The 10,669-nt window shown below is 65.7% G+C and overlaps 1 long non-coding RNA gene across 1 annotated transcript; it reads right to left on the bottom strand.

Annotated features, from left to right (window-relative positions):
- Nucleotides 1-9,317: 9,317 nt before the first annotated feature.
- Nucleotides 9,318-10,278, bottom strand: LOC129086481 (uncharacterized). The gene is made up of 2 exons (XR_008530817.1): nucleotides 10,150-10,278; nucleotides 9,318-9,701 (listed from the first exon to the last, which is right to left on the bottom strand). It is a non-coding gene; the product is annotated as an uncharacterized LOC129086481 (long non-coding RNA).
- Between the last annotated feature and the right edge of the window lie 391 nt (nucleotides 10,279-10,669).

The following is a 10,669-nucleotide window of genomic DNA, read 5'->3' as shown; positions in this document are numbered from 1 at the left end:
GCGCCTGCGCCTGCCCGGCGGTGCCCGCGGCGCGCCGTGCGCTGACGGGGCGACTCGGCGGGCGGCACCGGCCCCGCCCCGCTGAGCGGGAAGAGGAGCGAGTGAGCAAATATGCAAACCCACCGAGGCGAGATCCAGGCTTTTTGTCATTGGCCCCGGAAAGAGAGAGCTTCTGGGCGTCGGACCCGGCCCCGCCCGCCGCTGCGGGGTTGCTGGGCCTGCGGGACGCCCCCACCCGCGCTCTCTGCTTTCCCACCGGCGGTTCACGAGAGATTAGAATCCAAGCCATATTTTCCCTAGTACCTCCGACTGTCTCCCGCCAGGGAAAGCAGAAATCAGGTGTGTTGTCTATTTATTTCTCTGTGTAAATAGTGTATTTCTTCCGGGAAGTTTTATGGAAAAAATAGTGGAAAAAGACTTCTTTTCCCCACGTGCGTAACGAGGGTGTGTGTGCATGCGTGTGTGGTGCGTGCGTGTGTGTGTGTGCAGGGATTTTGTTCTGGGGAGTTTTCTTTGAAAATGCACTGTTGTCCTCAGCCTAGCTGAGTTCCCACGTGCCCTGTGGTCACGGCGTGGTGGGGGCGGGGCCCCAGGCCGGGTCGCAGAGGGCCCCGGCGGCCCGCCCATCTCACGCCGGAGGCGGGAGATAGAAGTTACGCTCCAGTTTATTTCATTTGAATCCATCTCGTGGGGGCAGGGGGCCGCCAAGGGGGCCTCCTCGAGGAGAGGGGGTTCCAGAAGCTCCAATAAAAACCGGGACCCTCTGCCCGGAGTGTGACAGTGGCCATGTGCATCTTACCTCTGTTTAAACAAAACAAAATGAACAAGCGTTTGAAAGTGTTGATACGAAAAAGTGACGTTTCGATTTCATTTCCTGAATATTCCAAGTTATTTCTGATTTCCGTTTGTCCGTCCTCTGCTTAGAGCAGGGAGGCGACCAGCCCCATCAACACGTGGGGGGCGGGGGGTTGGTGGTTCTGGGCCTTTCCTGAAGCTACTGGGCAGGGCCAGCGGCCTGCAGGGGTGCTTGGCCCAAGAACACAGGCCCTCCAGCCCACACCCGGCCCAAGTGCAGGCAGCCCCTGGGGAGCTGTTCGCCCCTCTGCCCAGCCCCCTGGTACCACAGTGCCAGGGGGCGTCCCAGACTCTGAACAACACGCCAGTGACCCCGTAGGACTTGTCACCTCCTCGCTTCTCCTGAGGCCACGGGGGCAGGCTGGCCCCGTGGCCTCATCCCAGCATGCACTGAAGGCCACGCGCCCCAGGAAAGCCCCCAGGTAGCCGCCACTTCTTAGGATGAGCTCTCATGTGACCCACAGACACAGCCCCAGTCCCTGGGAGACAAGGGGTGTCGGCAGGTACCCGGCACCCCACCCCTCCCCCTCGGCCCCTTTTCTCTCTGACCAGGAAACCATCTGGCTGCCTGGAGGGCCCCTCCTCCCACTCCCGGCAGCTCTGCAGGAAGCCCAGGGACCGGGAGGGGTCCCCTGCACCCCAGCTTACCCCCCACCCAGCTGCCCCTTCATCCCCGCAGAGTGCAATATTTCATTCCTGGCGGCCGCTGGGCACGGGCCGCCTGGGCCTGCTGGCAGCCGGGACACAGGAAGATGCCGGTGGAGAGGCGAGGCCAGGAGTCAGGGAGGCCGGTGGGGACAGCCCAGCACAGCAGTTAGAGCCCCAGGCTGTCTGCGACCCCAGCGGCCGGCCGCAGGAGCGCAGGCCCGGCCCCCTTTCCTGGCGGGCCCTTTCCCTCAGCAAGATTCCCTGTCCTTCACCCCCCGCCACCCCCCCACCGCCCCTCCTGCGTCTGCGTCCGGTGTGTGCGACGCCCCCACCAGCAGGAGCTCGGCTGTTGTAAATGTGTAAACTAAGAGAGGGGTGGGTTTTTTTCAATGTAAACACTAAAAACAAACAAAAACAAAGGTTTTATGAACAGCAAACTATGTAAATGCATTTTAGTATTAAATTTTTTATTGATAACTTGCTTAAGAATAAATATATGAACTATTGTACAGGTTTCCCGTGGTCCGGAATCCTGACTGCGCCTCAGTATCGGGGTGTGTGTCACACGGGGACCCCTGGAGGCCCCAGAGGTGCGGGGGTCTCAGCGGACATGGCCGAGCCAGGCCTGGCCTGCCCCCCACATTCGCCATCAGCCAGAGCAAAGCCCCTCGGGGCGCTGGGCCTGGGCGGACACCGCAGGACCGGAATGGGTGTGGGTGGCCTTGCCTTCAAGACTTCCAGCCACCCCCGGGACGAGGGTCTCTGGCCTTACAGATCCCACCTGAGAGGGACAGATGTCCAGCCTGAACTCGTCCTTGTGGCCAGGGTGGACACCTCGAGAGGGTCAGCTTCCCGGGGGCACAGGCGCGCAGGGAAGGGAGGCCACAGGGAGGCTCCGAGACAGGAGAGTTGGGTGGGGCCGGCCCAGGTCGGGCGACCGCGCGAGGCAGGGCTGGCAGCCCCAAGGGGAGGCTCTTCCGCTGGCAGGTCGTGGGTTCTGAGCATCCATTCACCCAACGCCAGTGCCAGCAGGGTGGCCCGCGGACCCCTCATCCCCGGGAGAGGCAGCAGGAGAATGGGGATGGCCAGGTAGCCAGGACAGCCGCCGGCTGGCCCATTCCCCAGCGGTCCCACCGACAGCCGGCGCCCTCTGCAGCCATGTCTCCCCTGAAAGGCCACCTGCGCCCCTCCCGGGACCCTGCCTCGGGCCGCCCGCCCTGAGCACGAGGCCCGCTCCTCCGCGCACGGGCTGCAGGCGGATGGGCGGAGGGGCGTGCAAGGCGGGGGCCCGTCGGTGTCCACCAGCAGCCAGAGGGCTCCTGGCAGGGGCCTGCGAGGCCCGAGGGACCCAGGCCCCCAGAGATGACGGGCGGAGGCCAGCAGGGAGCGATGGGCCTGGCCGTCCTCACAGCGGCCCGGGCCTTGGGTGCCTTGTCTGCGCAACGGGGTCCCTGACCTGCCCACGACGAAACGGGGGCGCGTCACGGGAGGCTGCAAAGGCGTTCCGGCCACCCACACTGGGGACCGGCCCTGGGCCCCACACGACGCCCCCCGCCAGGCACTCACACTCCAGGCCGGGGGCCACCAACGCGTCAGGGCCAGGCGTGTGGGGCACGCCCCGGTGTCCAGGCTGGACGCAGCGCCACAGGGCCCCACCCCACCGACCGGCTGTGAGCCTGGCTGTCCCCAACCTGGCGATTCCTCGGGCCCCTTCCGACCAGGGTGCCATGGCCTTTCTGGGGATTTCCCTAGGGGTGCACGGAAGCGGGGACTACATGCTTCTGACTACGTCCAAGGACCCTTCCCCCTGCCGTCCCCATGGAAGGCAGGCACCTGGCAGGGTCCCCAAAGCCACGGGGCACTCCTCCCTCCCTCACCGGCCAGGGACCCCACAGCACAGACCCGAGGGAGGCAGGCAATAGGTGCACCGGGCAGGAGCCGTCTTCCACGGCGTCACTTCAAAAGCAGTGACGTGCAGAGCCACCCATCGGCCTGGGTCCGCCGCTCTGGGGCGGCAGGGTTCGAGGCCAACATGGCCTCTGCTTTCACCAAGTCCGGGCGCTGGGGCTAGGCCAGGGCTCCCCCGAGGAAAAGCGCCCCGTGGAGGGCAGTGGGGTGGGCCCCCCTGTGGCCTCCCATAGCCCCAGCCCCAAGAGCTTCCAGCCGTTGGGGGCCGGCACCCCAGCCCTCCTCCCGACGGTGGGATGGTGCAGAGGTGTCCAGCCCGCGGCCCAGGATGGCTACGAATGTGGGCCAACCAACAATCGTAAATTTACTCAAAACCTTTTTTGCTCATCAGTTCACTTTAGCGTTTGTGGGTTAAATGTGCGCCCCTGGGGAGGCCGCTCCCAAGCTGCTTTGCTGAGAGCGGGAAGCTAACACCGCCCCTTTCGCCCCGGAGCCTCTGTACAAGTTTGAGACCTTAACCACCCGTCGGCGGGACCTCTGTCCTCCCAAGAAACAAACTGGGGACCAGGAGCGTGGGGGACACCGGGAGGCTTCGCATTGCCAGGGAGATTGTCACCGCCCAGCCCGTCAGCCACCCCCTCATCCCGGCCAGCACCCCAGGCCTGCGGCCCTCCAAAGCCCCCCCAGTGGCTCCCCTCTCGGGGCGTCCACTGGATGCGGCGACCCGGGACCACTTTGCTGGGGACCGGGACGCCCCTCTAGCAGCCTGAAGGGATTCCTCTGCGGCCAGCGCCCCAAGACAGAGACACACCAGGAAGCCCTATGGGCACATGATCCTGAGAGAGCCAATCAGGACACCACCTCCTTCTGCTCCACAGTTATTGGCTTTTGGGTGAGCATGTGACCCAAGCTGAGCCAATCAGGGTCAACCTCTATGAACAGCCCCACCTGAGCAACCACGTGAGCTGCTCGAGCCCACGGAGCCACGTGGCCGTCTCCAGCGGTGGCACCTGTGAAGCCTGTCTGCCCCCACTTGGTACCGGGCTCCAGCAGGACCCAGCCCTGAGCTCAGCGGCGCGCCCAGTTTAATTCGGCTTTCAGATAAACAGCAATTATGATGACTGTAGTATAAGCACGGTCCGTGCACTATTAGGCATAGGCTTATGCCAAAAATGGTTTGTTGTTCATCTGAAATTTACATTTACCCCAACATTCTATATTTGTTTGCTACTGCAACACGATGGGCTGCCCTTGAACCCTCACTGTCCAAGGTCAGCTGGGTGTGCCCTAGGCCACCTGTCCGTAAGCAGGGCACCCCGCAGCCGCCCGTCCTGGGGCAGGAGAACGCACCCGGAGGAGGCCCAGAGGCCGCTGGAGCCGCTGGAGCCGCTGGCGCCGCAGCCCGTGAGCTCACCCCAGGAGGCGGCAGCTGGGCTCACGGGCGGCTCTGCAGTTGCTGGCCCCAAGGGGACCGTGGCGCAGTCACCGAGCGTGGAGGTTGAAGGCCAAGGTCTACAAGGCATCCTGGTGACCCGGCCACACACGGGGGACTTGGAAGGAGCAAGTGACAGAGGAGTCAGGGAGGCAGCGCACTAGGAGGAAGAGCGCGGACAGGCGCCACGGACAGGCCCGGGGGCCACGCACCCGCGCCCTGCGTGAGTGTCACAACTGTTCGATGGAGAAGCGCTCTTGACAGCCGAGCGGACAAGTGCCCCATGCTGGGCTGCCCGGCTCCTCCCCTCCCCCGAGCCCGCCTTGGGCGCACACAGCGAGCACAGCGGGCGGGTCAGGGAGGACGTGCTCCAGACCCCACCGCGGACCTCCCTGCCTCCCTGCCACAACTGACCTGGACGCCCCCGGACGGACCCTCGGCTCTCAGCAGCAGCGGCGGCCCTCCCGTGACGGCTGTGAGTCCACGCTGCAGGGGAACCAGACGCAGGAGAGCCAGGAACAGGCGTGTCGTGAATCCGGTGAGCCCCTCGACCTGCTCCGGGCACCTCACGCAGCCCCCACAGCCAGGGAACTTGTCTCTGAACAGGGACACGGCGCCAGCAGCGCGGGAGCAAGGCCGCCTGGGCAGAGTGGGGGAGGGGCAGGCACAGGCACAGCCGCAACGAGCGCGGTTTCCCCCGCAGCCACCAGCCAGCAGCCAGCAGCCCGCGGCTGGGGCGCCGGAGGGGCTCTGTCTTCTGTCCTGACTCCGAGCTGCGCTGGACGTCCGTGTGGCGCCCAGGACAGGACCCTGCCGGCCCAGGGACCGGGAACTCCGGCCAAACCCAGCAACTGGAGAGCAGGAGGGTGTGGGGTTGCCAGTCTAGCCCGCAGTTGGACAGCTGGGGGGGCATGGGTGGGCCTGGGGGCCTCAGGAACGTTCCTCGGATGTGTTCACGGGGACCTTTGCCACCCTGGGAGCACATGACCCACCGGGGCTGAGACCGACTGGGTCTGAGGGACTATGGGACTGAGAAATCTGAAGGCTGGGCCGAGCCATCAGGGTAAGAAGCCATGCGTCAACAGCATCGGCTAGAGGGCACCGTGGGAGGTCGGGGTGGGGGGAGTCACAGATCCCGACTGGGGCTCGTGGGCCCTGGGCAAAGGAGACCATCGCAGCTCATCTGGGGCCACGCGCTCCTTGTCTTCGGCCCTCCTCCCCCTCCCCAGCTGCAGGCACCCGCAGGCAGGCGGTGGTCCTTCTGGCTCCCCCGCAGGGGGCAGACGCTGGGCAGAACCGCACCAGGACTCAGGGAAAGGGGCACGCCCCGGGGGACTGCGCCCCGCCAAGTGGTCTGCCCCCACCCCTGGTAGAAGTTTCCTTGACCCTCGGACACGGCACTGAGCCGGCTCCTGGTGAGCTGAGGGAGAGTGTGTGGCTGCCACGGGGCCGCTTCTTCCCGGAACAGATGCCCCTGCTTCCTGCAGGGGCTGCCCCCACCAGCCCTGCCCCCCGCGCAGGGGCGAGCTCAGGCCCGGCGTGGACGTGGAGCGAGGGCCCATGTTCCTACCGGGTAGCGGTGCCGGAGCGCGTGGCCTGGCCCCTCGGGGCGTGTCCCCCCCTCGCCTCGCCCCCCGCTGTGTGGGTGAAGCTCGAGGACAGGAGAGCACCGAGACGGGGGCCTGGGTGCTGAGGACCCCGTGGCCTCCACAGCTGCCCTGGAGGCCCTGTGTGAGCGAGCGAGCTGCCGCCCTTGTTTAAGTCGCCGTTGGGAGTTTCGCGGAGACTAATCGAGCCCTGGGTGTGGGTATGGCTCAGCCTGCCCCCGCTACGGCTCTCCTCCTGTTGATCCTTGCGTGTCCAAGCCAGGACTTCCGCCTCTCACCGCCCCCTCCCGACCCCCACCCCGTTCTCCTGGGGAGAACCCTTTACGAGTCCTGGGGCAGCCCTGGCCAGGTGAGCGTCGCCCCGATACTCCGAGGTTGAGGGTTCGATCCCCAGTCAGGGCGCAGCCAGGACTCAACCAATGACGCGTAAATCAGTGGAACAGCAAATCGACATCTGTCTGTCTGTCTCTCCTCCCACCCCCCTTCCTCTCACCGCCTAAAATCAGTACATTTTTAAAAAATTGTTTAAGTCCTGGGACACTGAGATCTCCGAGGCTGGTTCACTCAGTCCGATGTCAGTGCCGGGTCAGGCCCTCTCAGCACGGAGCGCTCGGCACGGCCTGTAATCATGTATTTATTGTGGATTTCCTTGATTGCCTGCTTCCCGGGACTGTCATTAACGTGAGGCAGGGCCCTGCCTGAGTGTGGTCGCCATGGTGTCCCTGCACCCAGCATAGCGCCTGGCTGCAGGCGCTCGCCCAGCAGGCCCCTGCCCAGTGGGTGCGGCCCGCGGGCCCGCCGCCCCCCTCTGCTCCCACAGCCACCGCCGCCCCGCCCTGCGCCCCGCCCAGCTCGCTCTGCGGCCTGACCTCCCCGCGGCGCTCCAGGCTCCAGGGCCTTCCAGCTCTCCGCACCGGCCGCCTTTCATTTTCTGAACTCTGGTTTCAGTCATGAGGAAAGAATTGAGGCTGGAATTCCAGAAGCAGCTCCCGCGCTCGCTGGCGGCGTGGCCCCCCTCTCAGACGCTCCCTTTCTGTCCTGTGAACGGTGAGGATACCACCCCTGCCCCCCAGTAAGCATTCTGCTCACAGGGGCTTTAGGAAGATCAAGGGCGGAGCACGTGCCCCAGCCCCAGATGGCTAACAGGACAGGCCAGACAGCCCCAAGTGCTGGCACCACGCTGCTGGGGAGGGTGGCGGCTGGACTGTGACGTGGGGAACAGGTCACATCCACTAAAGCTGAAGCTGCCTCACACGCAGCCCACTGCCAGGCACGGCCCCAGAAGACACACGCTGGAATGTTCCTGGCAGCCCTGCTGACAAACTTCGGCAACAACTCACACGTCCCTGAGCAAGAGGCTGGGCAAATAATCCGCGGTGCGGCCCTACGGCGCGACACCCCACGGCAGTCCCACAGAACAGACACACACGGCACCGTGAATCCCATGCTTATGTTGAGCGAGAGGTCAGCCTCCAGGACAAGCGCCACTACATGGCGTCCCCGGCCTTGGGTCCTGGCTGTTCCAACAGCACTGAGGGCAACGGCAGGTCCCGACCCCCAACACGAGCTGCCGCTCAAGGACACGCCCCATCCCTCCTACCTGCCCCCCCGCCCCGCTCCTAAGCCCCCTCCCACCTGCCCGCACTCGCTTCCCCAGAGGAAACAGCCTTGGGGTAGGGGTGCTTCGGCTCAGAGATGGCAGGCTGCAATGGGCACTTCTGACATCAGCCCCCAACGGCCGACGCCGGCCGAGTCCCACAGGGTCACCTCTGAGCTGCCGCCGGCTGATAAGGAGGCTGCCTGGACAGGGTGCTGAGAAGGACTCAGAGGCCCCCTCTGGGCTCCGCAGGAAAGAGTGGCTGTTGGATTAGTGACACCTGCCACACATGATGGAGGAATGAGAGGCAACCTCGCTGTCCCCGAGAGCCATCTCCCTCTGCGCCCCCACGGCCCCCACAGGGTCCTTGAATCCAATCCCACCCCCTCCCCGATTACAACAAATGCTTGTGACGGCTGCTCATGTGCAAGTGCTGAGCCCGGAGTGGCGGAGCACGTCACTGCGTTCTCTCACCTGCCCAGTAGCCCCGTTACCACCACCCCAGGACAGAGGGAAATCGAGGTGGGGTGCCTGCCTAGGACCCTGGCTCCGCCGTCGCGGGTGCCACGCCCTCGGCGCTGCAATTTCACCTCTGCGCCCCTGGCCTTTCCTGGCCTTTCCCACAGCTCCATCTCCTTCCTGCCCTTCAGAGCTCCGCAGGGACCACCTCCTTCCCTCATCCCTGTTTGGCCAGGAGCCCCCCCTCGGCCTCACAACGTCTCGAGCACCCTTAGCTCAGGCTGCCCCACCCCAAACTTGTGTGTGGCCGTGCTGTGGACCCACCAACTTCAGCTCTGGAACACAGCCTTGCCTAGCGGGACCGGCGCGCTGGCTGAGCCCCTGCTGGGTCGAGAGAGGCACGCTGGGGCAAGGTGTGCTGAGGGCAGGACCGCTCCGTGCCTCGGGGAACCGGGTCTCAGACCTCGTCCGGGAAAGCGCACGCCCGCTCACCCTCCAGGGCGTGCCCGGCCGTCCGTGCCCTGCGAGGGCTGCTTAGTAAAAACGGAGCATTCAGGGGGCCTCCTGGAGGGGCGGCGCGGAACGGCGTGGGCAGGCCGGCTGCTGATCCACCGCTCTGCTTGCGCGGACGGTGTCACTGGCAGGACGTCCCCCGCTCGGCTCGCGGAGAGGCCCGGGATGGCTCTGCAGGGGCGAGGGGCGGGCCGAGCCGAGCGGAGCCCTGCCCGCCCGTTTCCATGCTGCCTCTGCCTACGAGGCCCGCGGGCTTCACTTAGACTCTATGTTACTGCCCACGAAACAGCAACGTCTCTGAGATGCTTTTATTCCCACTTCAGAACAGGCGCGCCCCCACGGCCCGGCCCTGCCCTGCGGCCCGGGGCGGCCCGGCGCAGCGCTGCAGGCCCGGTGTCAGGGGGCCCCTTGCCCCGCCGCGGCCAGGTTCTGCCAGTGAGGAGCCCAGGGAGGAAAGGAGCAGACCGGAGGACAGCGAGGTCAGTGTATCAATCACCGGGCTCCTCGCTGCCAGGTCGCTGTGTCCCTCTCCCCAAGGTCACAGCTCCCGCTGGTTGGGTCTCGTCTCCGGCTGCAGCGGCTCCCCAGGTCTGGGGTGGTAACAGCTCCCCTTGTGGCTGGGCCTGGGTACGGCACCGCCTCTCCGTTCATTTTCCACTTACTCAACTCGGTCTGAGGGTGCCTTGAAAAGGTAGGACCACGTCAACTGCCCATATCAAAGGACAGTCTTGTATGTTCTTCTTGGAGCAGCTTGGAAGCGAGGCTAACCCCCAAGCCTCCCCTGGGGCCACCTCTGTCTGTACCCCCAGGACACTATAGTAGAAGGTGTCAATAACTAACCCAATCAATGAAATATTGATGTCGCCTGGCCCCTCCACTACCCAACCGCAGGCCGGGCCTTCCTTCCTTCCTCCCGATCTGCTTCAGCCTCCCCGGCCAAGCCCAGCGGGCACGCTCCTTCCGCCCCGGTTCCCTGAGGCGCAGTCCTCTGGGGATACAGCGGTGGGTGAAGAACTGCGCCCAGGGCCCTGGGGGCGGCGATGACCCGCTCCGAACTGAGGGATCAGGGAACCCGGTCCCCAGCGGCCTCTCCCTCTAACAGGCTGGGGACTTTGAGGTTGTCACTTCACCTCCGCGTGTGCAATGGGGGCAGCCACGATTCCGGCCCCAACACAGCAGAAGACCGAGGTGGCACCGCGCTGCGTGCGCGAAGGGCTCTCACGGATGGATCCTCAGGGACAACTGGGGACGGCGCGGGGGTCCCCAGAGCGGGGGTCCCGGAGCGGCGCGGGGCGCGGTGAGCCGTCTGGTCCGCTCGGCGCGCTCGCTCCCCACGCGCCCCACCCGCTGCCTCTACTAAACCGCCCCACGTGGGGCCGCACGGGCTCGCGGCCCCGGCACCCGATTGGCTTCTGTGTAGCCAATCAGAGGGTGTTATCGGCAGCAACCGTGCCGATTGGCCGCAGCAGGCCAGCCCCGGAGGGGGCGGGGCTCCCTTTTGTTCTTTCCTCCGCGGCGCCAGGGGCGCCCCCACCCCGGAGCCCCGAGGCCTGGTCTGGGCCGCCGGGAGCCGCTGGGGGGCTGCTGACCGTGGCCGACGCCCCTCGCAGGTGGCCGCTCCGGACCCCGGCCCTTCTCGTTGTCCCCTCC

This window comes from Pteronotus mesoamericanus, unplaced genomic scaffold (assembly GCF_021234165.1).
Source record: "Pteronotus mesoamericanus isolate MK-2021 breed Mesoamerican mustached bat unplaced genomic scaffold, CSHL_Meso_final scaffold_408, whole genome shotgun sequence".
Lineage (NCBI taxonomy): Eukaryota > Metazoa > Chordata > Mammalia > Chiroptera > Mormoopidae > Pteronotus > Pteronotus mesoamericanus.
Note: the sequence above shows the minus strand (reverse complement) of the source record. Positions and strands in the feature narration are given on the sequence as shown.